Below are 24,427 nucleotides of genomic sequence, written 5' to 3'. Positions count from 1 at the left end.
GAGGAAACAGTCCAACATGTGGATAACATGGCCAATAATGTAGCAGGTGATATGCTTCTATCTGCTGGATACATAGTACACCTGGGACCCTTTACTGTAAGTTTGTTGTACCTTAGTGTGGCATATTTAAAATGTTTCTCTACAGTATATGTGCATATTTCAATGTATGCCTTTGTCTCTGTCCATGTGCCTGCATAATTGAATATATTTGTGATGGCCACAGCAGCATTTCTTTGTATTTTATTTCAGTGAGTACAGGTCAGCCATGGTCGATGAGTGGCTTCACTGTTTCCAACAGATGAGTGTTCCACACACTGATTGGGACAATCTCATCAACACCCTTGAAGATCCTGACAAGATCTGCTCCTGGCAGGTCAGAGGCTCCTCATTGCTGACCTTCAGGGCTGAAGACAGATTTAATTTGGGCTTACTATTTCTGTCCTAGAACTTTATATTTGACAGACTTATTTTTCCTGTTAAGAGGAAAAAGTTACTCATCTGAAACATTTGGGTGCAGGAATTGCTTTTATCCAAGAAACACATCTCAGGAGTTTGGATAATGCTCGTCTTAAATGTGGGTGGGTGGGTCAGCTATTTCACTCAAACTTTCAAGGGAAAGCTCGGGTTGTTGCAATATTGATACATAAGGTTTCTTTCATGCCTTCTACAACACTAGCCGACTCAAATGGCCGTTATGTTATTGTGACTGGCAAACTCTTTAATCTCAAAGTTATTTTAGCTAATATATATATATATATATATATATGCTCCAAATTTTGATGACCCACAGTTTTTCTCCCGCATCATTAAATTGATCCCTTGTTTAAATTCACACCTGCTCATTCTGGGGGGAGATTTGAATCTGTGTCTGGACCCAGGGATGGATCGGTCATCGGTTAGGCCTGGTTATCAAAATCTGCCTCATTGCCAGGACAGGAAATATTCTTTTTTCTCCCATGCTCATCAAACGTACAGTAGAATTGACTATTTTTTCTTCAGATATTCTTTCATGTGAATATCAACCTATAGTAGTTTCCCTCTTCTACTCAAATTGAATATCACTGACACCAGGACTCCCACTCGAATCTGGAGGTTTAACTCTCTCTTATTATCGGATGAAGAATTTGTGCGTTTTCTTTCAGATCAAATTTCCTTATATTTAGATATTAATATGACACCAGATGTTTCTGTTTTGACGGTTTGGGAAGCCCTTAAGGCATACTTGAGAGGCCAGGTAATATCTTTTGTGGCTAAAAAGAAAAGAGATTCTAAATGAAAACAAATGGAGCTGGAAAGACAAATAGCTGACTTGGATAACAGACATTCACAAAGTCCTTCTCCTGATCTATACAAACAACGACTTCAGCTTGGTGCAGATCAAGAGACCCTCAGCCTCCCTAGAAGCAACCTCACTCATGCCCCCTCGCTGGGAGTGATGCAGCCACAGGTTGTGTGTGTCTGTGTGTCATGGGGTGTTTAAAGCAGGTGGAGGTGAGTAGGAGAGAGAGGCAGGCCTCCACAGAGCTAGTGTGCAGGCCTGGAAGAGAAAAACAGCACACGTCAAGAAAAGAATCAGAGGTCAGACAGTCGGATCCTCCTCTGTGACACCTTTAACATCATATCAGAAATCTCTGTCTGCTTCTGGTACATGCAGCTGATCACCAGCAGGGGGCTCACTGCTTTGCTGTCACTCAGGGGGCCTGTTCTGTCTGCCACTGGGATATGATGAGTTGAACTTCAGAGTTTGAATGGATTTCATTTGTCATGTGTTTATGATCATTTTATGAATCAGTTCAAATAAAGGAGACTCACTGAAGTCACAGTTTAGTGTTTTAATACTTATACACACTTATTTTGAAGCTGCTATCAACTTGATGAGTCTTCCTGTTGAAGCACGAGGCAGGACGTGTGTCAGAACATCCATGAACTGAGTAGATTAAGAGGAAAAGCTGATGTGTCACAGCTGCTGGTTGTGTTCTTTCAGTGTCTCCATCTTGATGAAATGAGGCGTTTTACTTCCTCCAAGTAGAGTGGACCTGGCTCACAGAGTGCTGCTGCTGTTTCTGTCTCTCTGTAAGCACCATGTTAAACAGCAGGCTCTGAATAGTGACGTCATGATGTCACAGTCACATCAGTCTAATCTCCCAATCTGAGAGAGAGCTGTCATCAACAGCAGGAAGTGCAGGAAGCTCATGGTGTGCAGGCCTCTGATGTGTGGAGGCTGTCGGCTTGTAGCAGCCAACAAGAAGGGAGTTTGTAAAAGTTCTCTGTAACTTTAAATGTGAGGATTCAGAAAGAACTTAGATCAGATATGTGCAGCACTTGTGCAACAGATACTCCAACAGTGACAGCTCTTCTGAAGAAAGCCTGAGGAGCTGAGACCTGGATGAGACACTGATACAGCTTTGCCCTGCTGACAGGAAGGATGAAGGCTGACCACACACACACTGACACACACAGACACATAGACGCAACACACACACCAACACACACAATCATACACACACTCTTACAGACATGTACACACATTTATTGTCACACCGGCTCAGAAAGTGTGACACATTGGGGAGGACAAACACAACTTTAACCGTTTGACCATTTTATTGAAGAAAGAACAGTAGTTGTATACCAACAATTGACAAACAAGGAAATGTGCAAACAAAATACACCGCCATGCCTGCAGCAGGCTGGAGAGAGAGCAGCCCTCCTAGTAGGCCAGACGGGGAGAGAGAGAGTGAAGCAAACAGACTGGGAACTCTTAAACCGTCTCCAGCTCGTCAGCACAGGAGAGCTGCATAAGCTCAGGATCAGCTCCACCCAGCAACCTCCTGCACACACAGGGGAGAGACAGCAGCAACAACACAACACTCCCTGAGAGGCCAACACAGGGCCACAATATAGACACTGACACACACTAACACACAGACACATGCACACACACATATACAGACACACACACATACACACAATACACTGCTTCAGACACACACACTGCCTGCTTCAACTGTGGAAAGGCTTCCTGTGCATCAGTGCAACAGGCTGTTGGGCCTTTGCAGGATCCTGCAGGGTCGACCCCAAAGTTCAGACTCACAGTTCATAGCAGGACTGAGCTGGATGCAGTCACAGCTCCTCACTGTGTGCAGCAGCTGGACTGAGCTGAACACTGGACTCAGACAGATTCAACATCCACACGTCAGTCACTGGAAGCCTTCAGAATGCTTCTCTCCTCACTCAGCTTCCAGTCCAGATCCAATACCTTACTGCAGGTGAGTGACGGACCTGTCAGCTGTGTGTTAGAAATGCATGAATAAACAGCAGCTTCATGTTGATGCAGGACGTATGAGGGCGGAACACTGATGAGATGAAAAGATTCAGAGGAAAAGGCAGAAAGAGCAGAGCTGACAAGTCACATGACAGATGCACTGACACGCTCTCTAGTCAGCTCCTCCACCAATCAGTCGCTGCCTCGCTGCTCATGCAGCCAATCAGGTTGTAGCAGTACATTTAAAGCTCTCCTCTCTTCACTGTCGGCTCACATATGGCTCGTTGGTCTAGGGGTATGATTCTCGCTTCGTGTGCGAGAGGTCCCGGGTTCCAATCCCTAACCCAAACTGTATTCCATTGGAGACCAACTCCTTGTTGTTGACTCTTTTCAGTTCCTCTCTAACTACCACACAGCTTTACAAAGCTAACAAAGTTCTATTCAGACTCATCCCAATCCAGAGCAGTTGTTCCACAGTAACACCTGCAGGAGGACGTCATCACCCAGTATGTGACCTGCACTGTGAGCTGTAAGGTCTTATACAGACAGGTGTGTGTCTGTCCTCATCAAGTCCAATCAGTATCATCAAAGAAAGCTGGACTCAGATGAAGGTGTAGAACCATCTGAAGGACGATCAGAAGAAATGGACGCACCTGAGTTCAATATATGAGAGTCAAAGCAAATGCTCTGATACTTAGGACCATGTCATATTTCACTTTGTCTTTAATACATCTGCAAACATGTCAACAACTCTGTGTGTTTCTGTCAGTATGGGGAGCTGTGTGGACATTAATGAGGAAAAATGAACTTCAATGATTTTAGCAAATGGCTGCAATATAACAAAGTGAAACATTTAAGGGGGTCTGAATACTTCCTGCACCCACTGTACACATTAAAAGACATTGATGATCTGTTCTTATTGTCTAAACAGGAACAGTTGAAGCACAGCTTGCAGCCCCTGTATCTCAGGCTTCTCAGCTTCTCTTCAGATGTTTGGACGTTTCTGCTGGAACCTCTCATTTAATGACTCACATTTAGAACTTCTGACTTTATGTGGAGGAGGGATTGATTTTGGAATGAGGAAGCTGCAGCCTGGGATTCCACCACTAGATGTCAGCATTGCACAGCATTGGTGGCTCAGTTCAGAGCCACCAATGCAAAGAGTGTGCAAAGCTGTCATCAAAGCAAAAGCTGGCTGCTTGGAAGAATGTCAAACATCAAACATATTCTGCTTGGTTTAACACTGTTTGTTCACTACATCATTCCACATGTGTTCCTTCATAGCTCTGATGTCTTCAGGATGAACCTACAATGTAGAAAGTCATAAAAACAAAGACAAACCACTGAGTGACTTTTGACTGGTACATTTAAAATGTCATCATATGTCCTAACCAGCAGGGGGAGCACTGATCATAAACTCTCTGTCTCACATGTTATTATCATGTGTTTTTATGGACGATGATGCTGACTGTTGTTTTCTTGCTTCTCTCTGTAAACAGCTTGTAAACAGCAGCTTCCCTGAGGGAAACTCAGCTAATAAATGATGCTGTAACCTCTGGGACTTGATCTGCTGGGTGGGAGTCCACTACATTATCCATCCATCCTCATCCATCCAGCTACACCCTCCCTCCTAAAATGCTGGAGGATGCGGGCATCGATCCCGCTACCTCTCGCATGCTAAGCGAGCGCTCTACCATTTGAGCTAATCACCCTTGTATAAAGGGTTAATTGCAAGTCAATCAGATCTCACTACACTACATGAAGTGTACTAGTGACGAATTGGAAGCATCAGACTTTTAATCTGAGGGTCCAGGGTTCAGGTCCCTGTTTGGGCAGAACACTTTGTACTCCCTCTTGCTTGTACTCCCCTTCCCTCTCTGTTAATGTGCTTGGACAGAGCTCTGTGAACAGCCAGCCTCTTTGTGGGTAACGTATTGCATCACTTCCTGTTTCGACACTGTCCTGTTTGTTCACTTGGTGTGCGCTGTTGGTGCTACCGACTTTCTGCATTAGACATATTGTGTTTGCTTTTATTGTGGTAACACACACACCTTAGTGTTAGAGTTAAGTGCACCAGTTTCTGGGTTCCCTTCTCGTTTACCACTGTAGCGAAGCTTACCGTAACTTAGCGGTTAGCATTAGCGCTTAGCATGGCTTCTTCCACTCGCTCTGCATCTCCCTCTCCTGCTCACTGCACGGTGTGTGACATGTTTAGCTACTCCTCTGCCTCCTTTAGTGTGCACAAAGTGTAGCTTATTCACAGTCTTGGAGGCGAGGCTAAGCGAGTTAGAGGGTCGGCTCCGCATGTTAGATAATAGACCTGTAGCCACAGCAGCTAGCCAGCAGCAGTTAGCCTGTGCGGACCAGCCTGCCTTAGCTGATGTTATCCGCACCCCGGCAGCCCCTGAGCAGCCGGAAAGTCAGAGAGGTTGGGTGGCGGTTCGAAGGAAGCGTAGCCCGAAACAAAGGCCCGTGGTTCACCACCAGCCGCTTGATATATCGAACCGTTTTTCCCCACTCGGCGACACACCCGCTGAGAAGCCGACCCTGGTTATTGGCGACTCTGTTTTTTTTTTATTTATTTATTTTTTTTTTTATTTTAGATACTGTATTAATCTTTACTGCCAAGCAGTGTCATACAATGACTAGCAAGGCGCGCCACAGGCTAGGGTGTCTTGCCCAAGAACACGCAACAGTGACTAGGGAGGAGTTGGGATCGAATCACCAACCTTCCGGTTACAACCCTGCTATACCACTGCGCCACTGTTGTCCCCGGCATGTAAAGCCGACACCAGTGGCTACAGTTAAGTGCATCCCGGGGGCCAGAGCGGGCGACATAGAGGGTAGCCTGAAGCTGCTGGTGAGAGATAAGCATAAATACAGTAGGATTATAATTCACGTCGGTGTTAATGACACCCGGCTTCGCCAGTCAGAGGTCACTAAAGTTAATATTGAGTCGGTGTGTAATTTAGCTAAAACCATGTCGGACTCCGTAGTGTTCTCTGGTCCCCTCCCAAATCTGACCAGTGATGACATGTTTAGTCGCATGTCCTCGCTCCGTCGCTGGCTGTCATGGTGGTGTCCAGAAAACAACGTGGCCTTTATAGATAACTGGGAAACTTTCTGGGGGAAACCTGGCCTTATTAGGAGAGACGGCATCCATCCCACCCAGGGTGGTGCAGCTCTAATTTCTAGCAACATAGCCAAGTTTCTTAGACCAACCTGACAACCCAGGGTCGAGGCCAGGAGGCAGAGTCGCTGTCCTACACACCTCTCTGCTGCTTCTGGAGGACTGCCGCCCTCAGTTAGAAACACATTAAATACAACTACACATAGAAACACTGAGCTTAATAATGTTATTGAAGTGGTGACGGTCACACGTCCTCCCACAGTTCATCAAGCACACAAGTTAAGATATATTAATCATAATAACCTCATAAAAATACACACTAACACACACAAACACATAGAACAAGGTAACAGAACACTCAGGTGTGGATTGTTTAACATACGATCCCTGCACTCTAAGTCGCTCTTAGTTAATGATCTAATTATTGATCATCACACTGATATACTTTGTCTCACTGAGACTTGGTTACAGGGTGAAGAATATGTTGCTTTAAATGAATCAACTCCGTCCTGTTATATTAACTGTCATGTTCCTAGAGTTACGGGTCGCGGAGGAGGAGTGGCAGCAATCTACCGCTCCAGTCTTCAGATGAATCCTAAACCTAAGTCTACTCCTACTTCTTTTAAGAGTCTCACTCTCAGCCTGTCTCACGGAAGCTGGAAGAAGTCAGAATTTCTTTTACTCGTCGTAGTGTATCGTCCACCTGCTGCTGCTTATTCAGAGTTCCTGCTGGAGTTTTCAGACTTCTTATCAAGTTTAGTGCTTAGCACAGATAAAGTCATTATAGTGGGTGACTTTAACATTCATATGGACGTCGACTCCGACAGTCTGAAGATTGCCTTCAACTCACTCTTGGATTCAGTTGGGTTCTCTCAGTTAGTAAATGAACCCACACACTGCCACAGTCACACCCTCGACCTGGTTCTCACCTACGGCCTGGAAGCTGAGAACCTGCTAGTGTGGTCTCAAAATCCTGTTCTTTCAGATCACTCATTAATAACTTTTGACTTCTCTCTTTCAGACCTACCAGCACCTAAGGAAAAGGTCTACTACAGCAGATGTCTGTCTGAAGACGCCGTAAAGCAGTTTAGGACAGCAATCCTACCAGTACTCCCCACAGTCCCAAGTACTGATGGGGGTACCAACTTAAATGTTACTCCTGCAGAGCTGGACCCCCCTTTGTCAACAACACTGCAGACACACTACACTCAGTCTTAAACAGGATTGCTCCACTGAAGAAGAAGAAAACTACAAACCAGAAGAGGCTAGCTCCGTGGTACAACTCAAACATCCGAGCACTGAAACGGATTACACGTAGGATGGAGAGGATGTGGCAGTCCTCTAAATCAGATGACTCCCGGAGGATCTGGAGAGACAGTCTGCTGACGTATAAGAAGGCCCTTCGCAAAGCTAGGACAGCCTACTATTCATCACTAATAGAAGAAAACAAGAACAACCCGCGCTTTCTCTTTAACGCCGTGGCCAGGCTGACAAAGAGCCACAGCTCTGTGGAGCCTCGCATTCCTGCAGCTCTTAGTAGTGAAGACTTCATGAGCAGCTTCACCGATAAAATCACCACTATTAGAGGACAAATCAACCACAATCTCTCTGTGACCGCTGAGGATACACCGCCACTTCTGGAAACGGATCCTGATCTAACTCTGGACTGCTTCGCGCCCATCGGCCTCCCTGAGCTGACCACCAGCATCAGCAAGTCTAAACCTACTACCTGTCTTCTGGATCCGATCCCTTCACAGCTCCTCAAAGATGCTAATCCTCTGATCGGAGACTCTATATTAGGACAGATCAACTTGTCTCTGGAAACAGCATATGTACCACAGGCTTTTAAAACTGCTGTGATCATTCCGATACTTAAAAAACCTTCACTGGACCCGGACGTCCTAGGAAACTACAGACCGATCTCCAACCTCACCTTTATCTCCAAACTACTTGAAAGAGCTGTTGTAAGTCAGCTAAACGACCACCTGCGTAGGAACAGTCTGTTCGATGCTTTCCAGTCTGGTTTCAGAGCCCATCACAGCACAGAAACAGCACTGCTTAAAGTCACCAATGACCTCCTCATGGCATCGGACCGGGGTCTCGTCTCTGTACTCGTTCTACTGGATCTCAGTGCTGCCTTCGACACCGTAGACCATCGCATCCTGCTACACAGATTGGAACACGAGATCAGGATTACAGGAACAGCACTGCGCTGGTTTAAATCATATTTATCTGACAGATTTCATTTTGTTCACACTAACGATGTGTCTTCCACAGGTACAAGGGTTAACCACGGTGTTCCACAGGGTTCTGTGCTCGGACCGATCCTGTTCACCCTCTACATGCTCCCTCTAGGAAACATCATCCAGAAGCACGGCATAAACTTTCATTGTTATGCTGATGATACCAGCTGTATTTATCCATGAAGCCTGAAGAAACGGAGCCGCTAGTCAGACTACAGGCGTGTCTAAAGGACATAAAGGACTGGATGTCCTCCAACTTTTTACTATTAAACTCGGACAAGACTGAGGTCATTGTTTTTGGACCGAAACATCTCAGAACTAGTTTATCAGATAATACTTTCTCCCTGGATGGAATTACTCTGGCCTCCAGTACGACTGTGAGGAACCTTGGAGTTATCTTTGATCAAGACATGTCGTTTGTCTCTCATATTAAGCAGGTCTCCAGGACCGCTTTCTTTCACCTGCGTAATATTACTAAGATCAGGAGCATCCTCTCTCAGAGTGATGCTGAAAAGCGCATCCATGCTTTTGTCACTTCAAGACTGGACTACTGCAACTCTTTATTGTCAGGATGTCCACATTACTCCATCAACAGTCTGCAGCTGATCCAGAACGCAGCAGCTAGAGTTCTGACAGGAAGCAGCCAAAGGGATCATATCTCTCCTGTTCTAGCGTCTCTTCACTGGCTCCCAGTGGACTCAAGAATACACTTCAAGATCCTTCTTCTAACCTACAAGGCTCTTCATGGACTTGCTCCATTGTATCTGCAGGACCTGATTGTACCATATGTTCCTAATAGGACACTCAGATCTCTGAGTGCAGGTTTACTTGTAGTTCCTAGGATTCATAGAAGCAGAATGGGAGGACGAGCTTTCAGCTATCAGGCACCGCTATTATGGAACCAGTTACCAATCTGGGTCCGAGAGGCAGACACTGCCGCCACCTTTAAGACTAGACTTAAAACTTTTCTGTTTAGTAAGGCGTACAGTTAGCCTTAGACCTAGTGTGTAGCACAGCTATGCTGCTCTAGGCCTACGTTGTCGGGGGGCACAAACATGATCCACTGAGCAGTTTCCCTCTCACCCTCTAACCTCTCCTTTTCTCTCCTTAGTCTGGCTCACACTGGTCTCAAGACCTGGATGATGACCTGCAGTCCAGCCCGTGAAGTCTCTCTTGCTCTACGTTGTCGGGGGGCACAAACACGATCCTCTGAGCACCCTCTGACCTTTCCTCCACTCTCCTTAGTCTGGATCATACTGGGTAATATCGTCTCATAATCTGTGTTAACTGTCTTCCTTGTAGTTCTGTGCCTCGCTCTCGCTCTCTCTCTTTGCAGGTCTCAAGACCTGCATGCTGACCTGCAGTCTGGTCCCTGATCTCTCCTGTGCTCATCGACTTCACTAGCCCCTGCTGCTCATCCTTGCTATCAAATTACTATTCCTACTTATGGACCGACGATATATATAGATATCTATTGCAATATAATCACTGTTTCATCTTGCTGTCATGTTTGCTCTGTACTGTATCATGTTTGTATCATGTTTGCTCCTCTCTCTCTCTCGCTCTCTCTCTCTCTCCTTCATCCTCTCTCTCTCTCTCGCTCTCTCCCTCATCCTCTCTGACTAGCAGCAGGACTGGTTCCCCCTTAAGTTGACGGGTCCTGCTCAAGGTTTCTTCCTCTTAAAGGGAGTTTTTCCTTGCCACAGTGCTCTTAGGGGGGTTCCTGTGAAGCGCTTTGAGACAATGTCTGATTGTAATATGCGCTATATAAATAAAACTGAATTGAATTGAATTGAATTGTAGTTTCTGCTTGTTGCTCCGTCACACGCCCTCTGCTGGTGAGCCGCGTCATTACACACAACCGCTGCTGCTGTCAGACTGTATAATAACCACTTCTGATAGGAGCAATATTCACACACCACAGTGTACAACACATTATTTATTTAGTTTCTGATGCACTATGTACAGTTTTCTTACAGACCACTTCTCCCTCCACTCACCTGTGCAATAACTGTTCATATGTAAACTGTTGATGATTCTATTCTATATTTTATTGGTAGTTTATTTTATCATATATATCTTTTCTTAACTTATCCTTTGCTGTCTGTACCTGCTGTTGCAAAATGCAATTTCCCATTGTGGGACTAATAAAGGTTTCTTAATCTTAATCTTAAGACTGTCTGGAGGACACACAGAGTGGACATGGGTCATCGGTCTGGCCTTCAAAGCACTTCCTGATTGTGGCGCCACGTCATAAATTTTGCCCCGGGAAAAACAAACACGGACTACACAACAAGCGGGACAACTACGACGGCGTATTAGGGCCAATGTAAGAAAAAAAAAAACTGACCTGGAAGAGGAGGGGGGGGCAATATTCTGAGATTTAAAGTCGTAAATTTACGAGATTTAAAGTCGTAGATTTACGAGAAACAAAGTCGTAAATTGACGAGATTTAAAGTCGTAGATTTACGAGAAACAAAGTCGTAAATTTACGAGAAAAAAAGTCGTAAATTTGCATCGGTTGTTCTTGGTCAACGGCTCACGGCGCGTTTCGATGACGTCATCTTGGTCACATGAATACATTTTATGACTATGAACGTAGAGAGAAGGTGCAGAGGACCCATGGACCATGGCGCCAGGTGAGTTTGGCTACAGGCTGACCTACTAATTTCATTTACAGCCAAATGAAATTACTAAGTCTTAGATAACCTGCTGTCATATCTTGCTCGCTAGATATTCAACTTTGCACAGTCAAAATAACTACTCGGAAAAGCGTAGCCTAAAGTTGCTAGCCTCCTGTCATTTCTTTAGGTTAGTTTGTTTTTAGCAAAATCTGTAGTAAATGCTAACATTTCTGTTGACTCTCGGCCAAACGAACGCTACATTATGCACAATTGGCCATTGAATCAGGTTTTAATACTATAGTTTGTGCAGCCGAGTTAGCGATTTACATAGCTGTGAGTCACGAGTGAACTTTGCTAGCCTCTGCAGATGTTAAAGAAATGTAAAGGTGCTGGGCCAAAGTAGGCTATTAAAGCAAACCAGAAATGAAAACGCATAAAATCATTGCCAATGCAGATAATAAGAATATTGTGTAGTATTCCTTTAGTCTATTCTCCCAAATCAGCTGGATCCAGCTGGGCCTCTCAACATCATACCAGACAAAGTTTATATGAAATGTAAACTGGATAAAATGCAACTGTTTCAGGGCTTATGTTTTTATCACGGTGTTATCTTCTTCACAGCATTGCCACAAGTCATCACAGTGTCAGATTTCTTACGACAACGCAGAGTTGCTGAAGACGTAATAAGCCGCCTGGAGGAGGATAAGGTACTACTATGGCTAAGATAAAAGCTGCATTCACTTGTGACTTCTACAACCTAAGGTCATTAACAGTAAAAATGCAACATCAGAAAATTGGTGTGTATATTATAACCTAACAATGAAAAGCCATTAAGGGCTGTCATCATTTTATGTCAACATATTTGATTAATATTTGTCTTCATAATAAGTAACTAATATTTGTTTATTTAACAGATTGACAAAGATGTCATCACTCTTATGGAGGATGGGGATCTGGCCAAATACATTTCCTCATATGGGGATCGGCTGGCATTGATGAATTTCTGCAAAAACCAAACACCACTCCATAAACAGAAGATGGGCCTTTTTGAAAAGCTCCGGGCAAAGCTCCAGTTGAGAAAAGAAGCAGAAAAGCGTAAACCTGAAGATGAGACAGACATTACATCCCTACTTACGTCAAAAAAGAGAGCGAGAGAGAGAGAAATAGGGTGGTTGCATGGTGAGAATGAACAAGTAAAGCAAGTGAGAGCAAAACAAGGAGGGGGCACAAGGACAGTACTTCTTGATGTGGAATGTAGTATGGATACTGTCCTAGAAAAAGGAAAGAATTTCTTCTTTCCAAAAGGAACATCAACAAAAGGCCATGCAACACATTTCAACTTTGAATTGTGGGATTACAAACACAATCCAATCCGTGAGAATGTGACCATCGGCTTTATCTACGATGCTCTCTGCATGCCCAGGTTACGCTTCTATGTTGCTACTTTCCCCAAGGAGGAATTCCAGAATAAGAGTGCCACAAGTGTCACAGAATCAACAGAAGGTGATGAGGTAGTAGTGATAAATGATAATGATGATGATGAATATCCAGACAGTCTACTGCTGGATGCTGATGTCACAGAGCAAGAGAGAGAGGATGATTTATGTAATGAAGATGACACTTTTAATAGTGCCATAGAAGAGGGCAAACTGTATGTGTCATTGCCTGTCATTGACACCTATAATACTCTAGGTTCTCAACTCATCACTGATCACTATACTGTGGCAAATTTAATACTGCAAAATAATTCAGAAAATAACCTCATACTCAATGTTCTTGATGATGAAGTTACATTTGGTCCAGGTGGCAGTGAGCATCCAAGTTACCATGATGACACTGAACCATTTAACTTTGAGGTCATGCTTCAACAGCCACCCAGCACATCAGATGTTTCCAGTGATAGTCTCCTGCAACAGCCACCATCACTGGCACATGATGCTCCTCCAGAACAGCTTTCAGTATCACTTGAATCCAGTGATGCGCCGCTACAACTACCACATACCACATCAAGAACCACAGCTCCAAAGGTAATAAACATACACCATGGCAAATGCCTTGATGAAATGATCTGTGGATTCATGGATCCAGCAGTGCTGGGACAACCTTTGATTATAAAACGGCTACTCCCTGATAATACAGAGGAACGTGGTGTTGGCTCAGGGGTTGTTAGAGATGTGTATTGTTCTTTCTGGCAGGAATTTTATGAGCGTTGTACAGTAGGAACATCTGTAAAAGTCCCTTTCATCAGGCATGACTTCAACTGTGAAACTTGGAAGGCCATTGGCAGAGTTCTGGTTGTAGGTTATCAAACATGCCAGTACCTGCCAGTTAAGCTGGCTCTTCCTCTTTTGGAGGAGATTTTGTATGGAGCTGTGTGGAGTAACCTACTTGAAACTTTCTTGCATTTTGTGAGTTGCCAAGATCATGACATCCTCAAGAAAGCTCTTGATGATTTTTCTTCTGTGGATATGGATGAGCTGCTGGATGTCCTTGAGAATTATGAATGTCGAACAAGAGTCACACCTGACAGACTAAAAGACATCCTTATGGAGATTGCACACAAAGAGCTTGTGCAAAAGCCAATGTATGTTATTGATTGCTGGAGGGAGGTGATACAGCCAAATATCACCCTTAACCATCATGAGCTTGCCGAGATGTGTAGCAGCCTTAAACCAACTCCAAAGAAAGTCCAGGGACTCCTGCAGTTCCCTGCGATGATGACGCCACGGCAAAGGGAGGTACAGAACCACCTTAAAAGGTATCTCAGAGAGTTGGATGAAGACAAACTTGGCAAGTTTCTACGCTTTGCCACAGGAAGTGATGTGATGACATGTGACAGAATTGAGATTATGTTTTCAGCAATGTCAAAATTCACAAGAAGGCCTGTTGCACACACATGTGGATGCGTCCTAGAGCTGGCTGACTCTTATGACAACTTCCCAGACTTCCGTTCTGAGTTCAATGCAGTGTTTGACAGCAACATCTGGATTATGGACATAGTGTAGCCCTTGCTTAACTATGTTGTCTTCTGTCATGTACCACAGTGCTACAAGGCTGTGGAAGAGTTGACAATTTTTCTTTCAGCCAAACAAAAAGTTAAATGTTTCACAAAATGAAGTTGGTTTTACTATGGAAACATTTGGCAGAGCTGTTATTTCCAAGGAGTTACCCTCTGAAATATTGTATGCTATAAAGTTATGTGCTGTAACATAACATGTAACAAAAACATTTTACCAGAGTTCCATCCCCATCAAGTTAGAGATATTTTAGTCAACTAAAAAAAGCAGTTGGAGCTTTTGAGGTCCAGTGTTTTGGATGTATTGATGGCAAATGCAAGTGTTTTGTGAGTTATGTTCTTTAATGTTTAAAGATGTAAAATTTGCATTGCAAATACTGTATTCAGAAATTAAGAATGTTTTTATTAACAGTTCTGACATTGGTACATACATAAGCTGGCCCTGATGTAATGCTGTGGGCACACGCTTTTTCAAGCTGTGCTATTTATATTTTATATATTTTTTTCATGAGGGCCAAGGGTGATGGTAGAATGCACAGTTAGACGTGTAGCTATATTACCATGTTTTCTATCCATGTTCAAAAATATTTACTCTTATTCCATTATTATAAAATGAATGTGCAACACACAAGTTTTGTTTACACGTTATGTTTAATAAATCTTTGCAGAGACTGTGTTGAAAATTGTATTCTATCAACCAAAAATTTTGAAAAAGTAGTTTATCCACATCTTAATGACATTGTGTAAAATTAGTAAGCGATATCTAACTTTTCAAGAAAAAAATAGGTTGTAGTGGTGGAGGTGGAGTCAGGAGGGGGAAAGGGAAACAAGTATTAGCTATTGATAACTAACCTACATAGTTTATATAGTATTGTATAAGCTACTCACAGCTTGGTGTGACCTTGTTACATACATAACCACAGCACACACTTTCATTAATTATCAGTTATGTACTCCAAAACTAATGTCCCAATGTCTCTGCTATATACAACTATAACATTTTGAGGAGTTAATGTCCATTGTTATTGAATTGCCCCTTTGAATATATTTAGACTTAGAACAAATAATACAATAATAATACAGTAATAATACAATAGTAAATCAGCAACATGACAAGACATGTACAAAGTAGCTTAAAACTGAGGGAGTAATAAGCTATTTTAGATATTTTGAAGTATCTCTGTTCTGAGTGAAGTGTATAGTTCTGCAGCTTCAAAAGCATCGGTAGGAGCATCCCATCCGTTCTCCTGCATAAGTAGTACACAGAGCTCAAACACAGTCTCATCACATGGGAAGGGACCCTTGGGTGTGCACTCATCCTTGCATACGGCCACTTCCTCAGAGTCCACAGTTTTTAGTTTGTCATCGGCACCATACAGCTGTGGGACTGTGTACATGAGAGCTGGACGACCTCCATGCACATCTTGGCCTGGCCTGGGTCGGATCTTGTGAATATTCCATGTTTGCACCACTTCATCCAGTTCTTTCTGCAACAGAAAATACAAATCAGAACCATTATTATATGTGAGATGGTATGAAGTATTGGGTGTTGTATTACAGTGACTCAAGTATGGATGCTGAAGGTGCTGTAGCACCACCTAGCGGTAAAGGGTTATATGCAGGTTACACAATGTGAATTAATAATAATTATTATGTTCTTTCTCACGATGGACGTGTTGTGTTGGATAGTTGTTGTTTATATTGTTTTTGTTGTTTAATAGGTACACTGTTCCTGTAACCTCGAGGTAATGCAGGTGGAGATAAATTGCTATGATTAAATGTGGCATATAGAACTAAAAAAAAAAACAAATTACAATGCATAAATTCTACCTATTTTATTGCTAGGTATTGAGTAGGTTTTAAACTATTATTATTAAAGGCTTGATATGATAGCGCTGTGTTACCTGAACGAGATCAAGGAAGCAGAACTGCATTAAGGTCTTGTCCAAAAAGTCTCCAGAGAAGTGACCATTGTCTTGGAGGGTTTTGAACAGGTTCATCCAGAATTGAATGCTTTGTTTTCTTAGTATTCCCCACCAGGATTCAATGCGTTGATTCCCCGTACTGCGTCCATAAATAAAACTGTTCTCTCTGGCAAAAGTGTCGGTGTCGTTTCTCCTTAAAAACACCTGCATGTTGGCAACATGTCCATTTTCAGTGCCTTTGTCCGCACGCATCCTTTCCGGACACCCTCCCAAACGCATTACGCATCGGATGTAGTAGTCTGCCACAACCTTGGGGTCGCTATTTGTAGTGTAAGCTTCCATCCATAAAACGAAACGGCTGAAGCCATCAATGCATCCATTAATCCCTATACCGTAGGGTTTTAATTTGTCGTATGAGTCCATGTGCCAAAGAGCATTTGGTCCTTTGGTGTTGTACTGCCGGCGCCTGAGCCGCTGTGCTTTCCGAAGGTTCACCCCTTGCGGATCAATTAATTTTATAATTTGTCGTATGGTGTCTTGCTGCACCACGTAGCCCATCTGTATTGCCCGCTGATGTAGCCATCGATAGCCCTGCATCTGTCCAGTCTGTTGCAGCTCCTGGTGAACAAATGCTATGACTTCATCCAAACTGGTATGATTTTTTCTCCTGAACAATCCCAGTTTCTTGCAGTGTCTTTTTAAAGTCCGGATGCTGAGGATGACATGATGAATCTGGGCTAAGCTTATAAGTATCTCCTCATTGCTGAACCCAGCTTTAAAATAAAACTTGATGAGGTTTTCCACATCGACCATGACTGCAATAACGTCTAGCCTATATGAGGATTTCTCGTACATTCCTAAATTGTTTTCTAGCAAATCTGCGACTTTTTTTCTCGTAAATTTACGACTTTGTTTCTCGTAAATCTACGACTTTAAATCTCGTAAATTTACGACTTTGTTTCTCGTAAATCTACGACTTTAAATCTCGTAAATTTACGACTTTGTTTCTCGTAAATCTATGACTTTTTTTCTCGTAAATCTACGACTTTAAATCTCGTAAATTTACGACTTTGTTTCTCGTAAATCTACGACTTTAAATCTCGTAAATTTACGACTTTGTTTCTCGTAAATCTACGACTTTAAATCTCGTAAATTTACGACTTTAAATCTCAGAATATTGCCCCCCCCTCCTCTTCCGGGTCAGTATTTTTTTTTCTTACATTGGCCCTAATACGCCGTCGTAGGACAACAGTGTGGATTTAGAAATTTGGAATTTTTTAATATATTTATTTGTTGTTGGAGGAAGAGGAGAAGCGGCTCCAGCGGCAGCAAAACCGGTGACGGCTCATTTTCTTCAGGCTGGGAGAGCGCAGTGGGGAGGTGACGGTAAGCTGCTGTTTAACCATATTATTGATCATAATTAATATACCAGTTACTGAGCAAACGCTAGACATATAACCAGTAGATAGACAAATATGATTAAATGTAATTTATATTTTATTCAATTGTAAGACTTGATACAGGGTCTGTTTGTAATTTTAATACTTTAAATTAAATAGCTAAATGTGTAAGAACCCTGCAAATAACCCTGAAAGCACTGCTTTAATGTGTCATTAAGCATCAGGTCTGTCACTGCACCAGAGAATTACTGCTGGGTGGAGGAGAGTGGGGCTCCCTGCAGGACCAGCTGTCTGTCCTGGAGGAGGTGTACTGACCATCATCACCTTTGGAGGGTGAGGATACATATTTTATAGCTTTTCATATTTTAAGCTGCTTTGGAAGCCGCTCTGTGGAAGTTATTATTTTTATTGTTGCCCTTTTTAAAAACATCTTTAGTAACATGGCAGCCGCCGATCGTCAGCTCTGCAAACCCTGATGGACGATGTGGTGGACAGAGGAGACAGACACCCCCCTCCCCCAGATGATGTCCCACTCACAGCCAGAGGACTCCAAGGTCTTCACCGTGGCATCATCCAGTCCAGCAGCACCAAGGACTCCTGCTCAGCCAAACATTTATATATATGTTCTTTGTGAATAGTATTTTCTGCTGATCTTTATAAATAATAAACTGTACATTTTCATAATGCCCACTGGTAAATAGTTAGAAATGTTCAAACTGTGTCTTTGTAAATATTGTACATAACAGAACAATAAATGATTTACTGTGGTCACTGAGAAGTTGTTCAAAAGTTTACTTAAATTATAAATAGGTAATGAAACACATAATGTAACAAGGTTAGAAGAGTTTAAGAACACAGAGACAAGAACGATTTAATACACAATTTAATAAGTAACATTTAAATAACACAGAACATAAAAATCACTGCTGTCCAACATCCTCTGTATGAGCTGAGGTCTGTCCGTTCTCTCTCTCCCTCTCTCTCTCCCTCCCTCTCCTCTCTCTCTCTCTCCCTCTCTCTCCCTCCCTCCCTCTCCAGTCTCATCTCCTCCGTTATCAATTGTCAGGTTTCTTCTGTTTCTCTCTGCTCCTCCTTCAACAAAATGCCAACAGGCAGAATGACCGTTTGATATAATAACGATAATATTGCTCCTCACGTGAACTATACTTTATACTATACTACAGTAAACAACAAGAAACAACATTCAATCAAAGCGTTTAGTTTACAGCGCCTCGTATCAACAGGACGTCATGTTTGTAAATACAAAACTCATTTTTTTAATGCCGCTGTCACTACTAGCATTTTAAAACTCTCCAACTACTGCTCTTTACTTACATTTAAATGTGAATTCGGCACTCCTGCCGGTGCTGCTCGCTTGGTCCGTCATTGTACTATTGGACAAAAAGTAGGCCCGCAAAGCATTGTGGGATATTTAAGGCCACGAAGGATGGTAGCGATGCGTCCTCCAAATTCAGGCAAAAGGAGGACGCATTTGAAGGACCCTTCGACTTTTGGCGAATTGGGACAGCCTTCGCGCAGCTTTGTGACGTAAGCGGCCTTAAAATGCGCACTCTGAAGGATGCAGACCCTGAAATGAGACACAGCTACAGTAACACCTGCAGGAGGACGTCATCACCCAGTATGTGACCTGCACTGTGAGCTGTAAGGTCTTATACAGACAGGTGTGTGTCTGTCCTCATCAAGTCCAATCAGTATCATGAAAGACAGCTGGACTCAGATGAAGGTGTAGAACCATCTGAAGGACGATCAGAAGAAATGGACGCACCTGAGTTCAATATATGAGAGTCACAGCAAAGGCTCTGATACTTAGGACCATGTCATATTTCACTTTGTCTTTTTAATACATCTGCAAACATGTCAACAGCTCTGTGTGTTTCTGTCAGTATGGGGAGCTGTGTGGACATTAATGATGAAAATGAACTTCAATGATTTTAGCAAATGGCTGCAATATAACAAAGTGAAACATTTAAGGGGGTCTGAATACTTCCTGCACCCACTGTACACATAACAAATGAATGTGACTGAAACAACAGCTCTGTGTGTAATATAAATATACAAACTAATGTGATTTGATCAGAACATTTTAAAAGACAGTGATGATCTGTTCTTATTGTCTAAACAGGAACAGTTGAAGCACAGCTTGCAGCCCCTGTATCTCAGGCTTCTCAGCTTCTCTTCAGATGTTTGGACGTTTCTGCTGGAACCTCTCATTTAATGACTCACATTTAGAACTTCTGACTTTATGTGGAGGAGGGATTGATTTTGGAATGAGGAGGCTGCAGCCTGGGATTCCACCACTAGATGTCAGCATTGCACAGCATTGGTGGTTCAGTTCAGATTGAGAGAATGCAAAGAGTGTGCAAAGCTGTCATCAAAGCAAAAGCTGGCTGCTTGGAAGAATGTCAAACATCAAACATATTCTGCTTGGTTTAACACTGTTTGTTCACTGCATCATTCCACATGTGTTCCTTCATAGCTCTGATGTCTTCAGGATGAAGCTACAATGTAGAAAGTCATAAAAACAAAGACAAACCACTGAGTGACTTTTGACTGGTACATTTAAAATGTCATCATATGTCCTAACCAGCAGGGGGAGCACTGATCATAAACTCTCTGTCTCACATGTTATTGTCATGTGTTTTTGTGGACGATGATGCTGACTGTTGTTTTCTTGCTTCTCTCTGTAAACAGCTTGTAAACAGCAGCTTCCCTGAGGGAAACTCAGCTAATAAATGATGCTGTAACCTCTGGGACTTGATCTGCTGGGTGGAGTCCACTACATTATCCATCCATCCTCACCCATCCAGCTACACCCTCCCTCCTAAAATGCAGGCTGGAGGATGCGGGCATCGATCCCGCTACCTCTCGCATGCTAAGCGAGCGCTCTACCATTTGAGCTAATCCCCCTTGTATAAAGGGTCAATCGCAAGTCAATCAGGACTCACTGCACTACATGAAGTGTACTAGTGAAGTATTGGAAGCATCAGACTTTTAATCTGAGGGTCCAGGGTTTGAGTCCCTGTTCAACACTTTGTACTCCCTCTTGCTTGTACTCCCCTTCCCTCTCTGTTAATGTGCTTGGACAGAGCTCTGTGAACAGCCAGCCTCAACCTCTCTGATAATCATCAGAATTAAAAGAAATACATCAGTCTGTGTGGAATGAATGTTTGCATTCCGCACAGACTGATGTATTTCTTTTAATAAAAGAAAAGAAATACATCAGCACCTAAGAAATTCTTTTAATTTCTTAGGTGCTGGTGCACCTAAGAAAAAAAGTTAGGCGCACCAGTGCAACAAGTTAGTCTAGAGCCCTGTGTGTGTTAACATGTTAGCACAGTGGGAGCTGTACTTGTTGGTCTGTTTGGCTGCACTGTGTGAAAGATGTGATTATGGTGTGTTGTGACCTCCCCTGGTCACCCCGGATTGTCAGACTCCGTCTTCTGTAATCAGAACATTGAGTGAAAGACAATACACTTGGTTTATAGTTTCGCCTTTTGCAAAAGGGAGAACACTCAGTGAACACAGGCCTTTCAGTCTGCTTCACTCCCCTCCATAAGTGCTCTGCCCCTCCCTGGATACAGGCTTGTTTTATTCAAAAGTAGAGGTACATTTGCATAATAGATAAACAGTTTTACCATATTGGGAAATGTTACCCTTTTATCCCCACCTACCAATGATTATAATTGGTCTAACACATTTCTGTGGAACACTCTGTATCACTCCTGTGTCTGACGATTTATCTTACGTCCGATGCCTTCCAGTGCTTCGGTCTTCATCGCATCAAAAGGGCTCCCGGAATGTCAATATCCTCCCTAACTCTCTGTAAGGGAGTATGTGTGTGTGTGCAGAGAGTCTCCCTTTTTCTCTGAGTGAAAGCATACATAAGAGTACATAAAAAGTAAAAGATCTCTGTATCATGTCAGTGTGTAGTTAACCTTATATAATCCCACAACTCCCCCTTTTGGACTCTACTAGAGTCCAACACCCAAAGAAAACCGTGACAAAGGTTATATGTGTCAAAAATATAAGTAAAAGTTTGTGAGCAGTCAAACAGTAAACATGTTATACATCATAGTATGTGGGGGTATTTTAATCGGTCGGTCTTTCACCGTTCCCGCCCCCAGATACTCCTAACAACTCAAATATAATGAAAATTGTTCTACAGTAAAAATGTTCAAAATTGTGTTTTTATCAGTTCATGTATGTGTTCCTGTCCGTCTGCCTCATCGTCCAGCGCCCCGCCTGATTCTCTGGTCCTCTCGTCCTCAGGATGTGTTTTCTTTCTTCGGATCCCTGGGGTTAGACTACCCGGGATCCTGGATTCCTGTCAGGGGATTATTCTGCCCCTTTTGTGACAGGATCCGTATCTGAATCAGCCGATTCAGACTTCTGCGCCCTCAGATCAGCGTGGACGTCCTGTAGAGATCATTGAGGCTCCTCTGCAGCTGTGCACTGGCTCCAGTGGAACCAGGTGTCCCCCTTTCCTCTCAGCCGAACTGCGTGTGAGGTGCGTTCCGTTACCTGATAGGGACCTGTCCACCTTGGCTCCGACTTCCTTTTGATGACCCTCAGGAGTACCCACTCGGCTAAATACTAACACCAAAGCTTTAAATTCATTATGGTTTATATTAATATCATACTACATACTCTTTCAGTCTCAGCCGGCCAGCTGGTCCAGGAAACTGTCGACCTGTAAGAAGCTCATAGGGTGTAGATTATATGGCGTTATTACCAGAACATCAATACAATAGATAATACTTGAACCCATATAAATTTGGTCTGTGCACAGATTTTAGCCAATTTTTGTTTTAGGTTTGATTCATCCTTTCCACCTTTCCTTGAGGCTGTGAATGATAAACAGTACCAAAAGCATGCTTCAGTCCCAACATAGCCTCCACCTGCTGGAGGTCTTTGTTTTTGAAATGTGTTCCATTGTCAGATCTGATTTTTTCAGGAAAACCATGTCTAGGGATGTAGGTATTAATCAGAAATTTAATGACAGTTTTGCTGTCCTCCCTTTTCGCAGGACAGGCTTCTGGCCATCCTGAGTATGCATCAACACACATCAAAATATATCTGAATCCCCTCACAGAGTTAATCATGTCAGTGTAGTCAATGATGATTTCTTTGCCCGTCTTGGCCTCTAGTGGGTAGTGTCCTGCTTCTGGTTTGATGGTTGGTCTCGGATTGTATTTATTACACTGATCACATGTTCAAATTACATACTGAGCCATGTCTTTCATGTAGGGGTGCCCCCAGTGCTCCAGATTTCTTAACATCTGAGCTACCCCCACATGGCCTAGCCCATGTGCTTCTTCCATGGCAGTTTGTCTCAATCCAGGTGGCAGTATGGATCGTCCATCCGGTCCCCTCCATACGCCTCCTGTGTCAGTGAGGTGAGTGTGAATGTCTCTGAGTTTACATATGCGACTACACTATGTGTTGTGAGTACATACAGCTGGTGTCCCATGACCATGTGTTCAGTTTTCTGAATTAGCTTAGCTATTCCTGCATGTTGTGTGCACTGCGGGTGTCTTTTTTCCATGTTGTCTAAGAGGACACTGATGTACATCAGTATTACTCTCTCTCCCCCTTTTCTCTGGAACTCCTTCTGCAAACTTCCTCTATCTTTCACCATCAACTTTCACAACATCTTTCTGCCAACAACTTATCTACAGCATCCTTCATGCAGTCTTAGAGTCATAAGTCTGGTTCAGTATTCCGCCTAAGACCGTCAGCTGTTCTTCTACCGTCTTTAGTGGGCTGTGCGGACCCCACCTGTCGTCAGTCGTGTCTCGGTGCACACTTAAGTCCATGTCGTCAGTCATTAAAGTCTTAATCTCGTGCTCACGTAGGAATTACAAAACTATAGTTTAAGTTCAAATTTACAAAACTGCAGTTACAATGTTTCTATGTCCTCTACCAAACTATGTACACATCAGAAGAAAAAACTAATCCAGTTCGTGAGTGAACCTACTTCAACAGACCACTGCTTTACATTAGCACCAGTTAGGTTTCCAGCAGTGCTGCTGCTTCAGCTCACACGTCCCTGGCATGGCACATCCCTTCTCATTCATGCATTACCCATAATATGAGCGCTCAGTATGTGTGTGTGTTACAGCTTCACTCTCAGCTGTGTGTCTCAGTAAGGGGTGCTTTTGAACTCACAGGACTTTCCTCTGTTCTTGTAGCCGGTCCGACTACTCACAGTTCATCTGTTCTTGCCGTCTCTCTTTTAGACGGCTCACAGTTATAACAGTGTTCTTCACTGTCTAGATTCAGGCCGACTGAGAAATATGGCACGCTGTGTCCCTAGTACTCAGTCCAGTGGATTTGAGACTAGCCTCTCTTCCACGACACCAGAATCTTATATGTCTGTAATTTGGAAGCCTGTTGACTTACTACAACTTCCGCCTAACTAGTGCGGTCGTTGTTTCAGTTTCCAGTCATTCCAACATTCATACCATGTGTTTGCCTGTTCTTGTTCTTTTCCTCTCTCTTTTTTTAGTGATTTAGGGTTCCTCAAGCCCCGGGACTCAAACCCAGCTTTTCCAGCCTCTCGTCAGAGCACCGGTGGAGTCGCCACACTCAGGATTTTGCAACCCCTTTTTCCTTTTCCTTTCTCTTATTCTTTATCTTTATTCTTACAAGAATTCTTTAACCTCTTTTTTTTTTTTGTTTCAGTCAATGTTCGTATAATTTACAGGCAGATTACTACTAAGACTTGGGACATGTTACACTTTAGAGTAGTCAATGCAGATATAAAAGGTCTGCTCACCTTATTGTTGGCGCGCCACATGTCCTCT

At 43.2% G+C, this 24,427-nt stretch overlaps 2 non-coding genes across 2 annotated transcripts; both read right to left on the bottom strand.

Moving 5' to 3' along the window:
* Positions 1-4,901: 4,901 nt before the first annotated feature.
* On the bottom strand, positions 4,902-4,974 carry trnaa-agc (transfer RNA alanine (anticodon AGC)). The gene has a single exon. It is a non-coding gene; the product is annotated as a tRNA-Ala (tRNA).
* A 15,481-nt stretch (positions 4,975-20,455) lies between these two features.
* trnaa-agc (transfer RNA alanine (anticodon AGC)) lies at positions 20,456-20,528 on the bottom strand. The gene has a single exon. It is a non-coding gene; the product is annotated as a tRNA-Ala (tRNA).
* Between the last annotated feature and the right edge of the window lie 3,899 nt (positions 20,529-24,427).

This window comes from Parambassis ranga, unplaced genomic scaffold (assembly GCF_900634625.1).
Source record: "Parambassis ranga unplaced genomic scaffold, fParRan2.1 scaffold_27_arrow_ctg1, whole genome shotgun sequence".
In the NCBI taxonomy this organism is placed as follows: Eukaryota; Metazoa; Chordata; class Actinopteri; family Ambassidae; genus Parambassis; species Parambassis ranga.
Note: the sequence above shows the minus strand (reverse complement) of the source record. Positions and strands in the feature narration are given on the sequence as shown.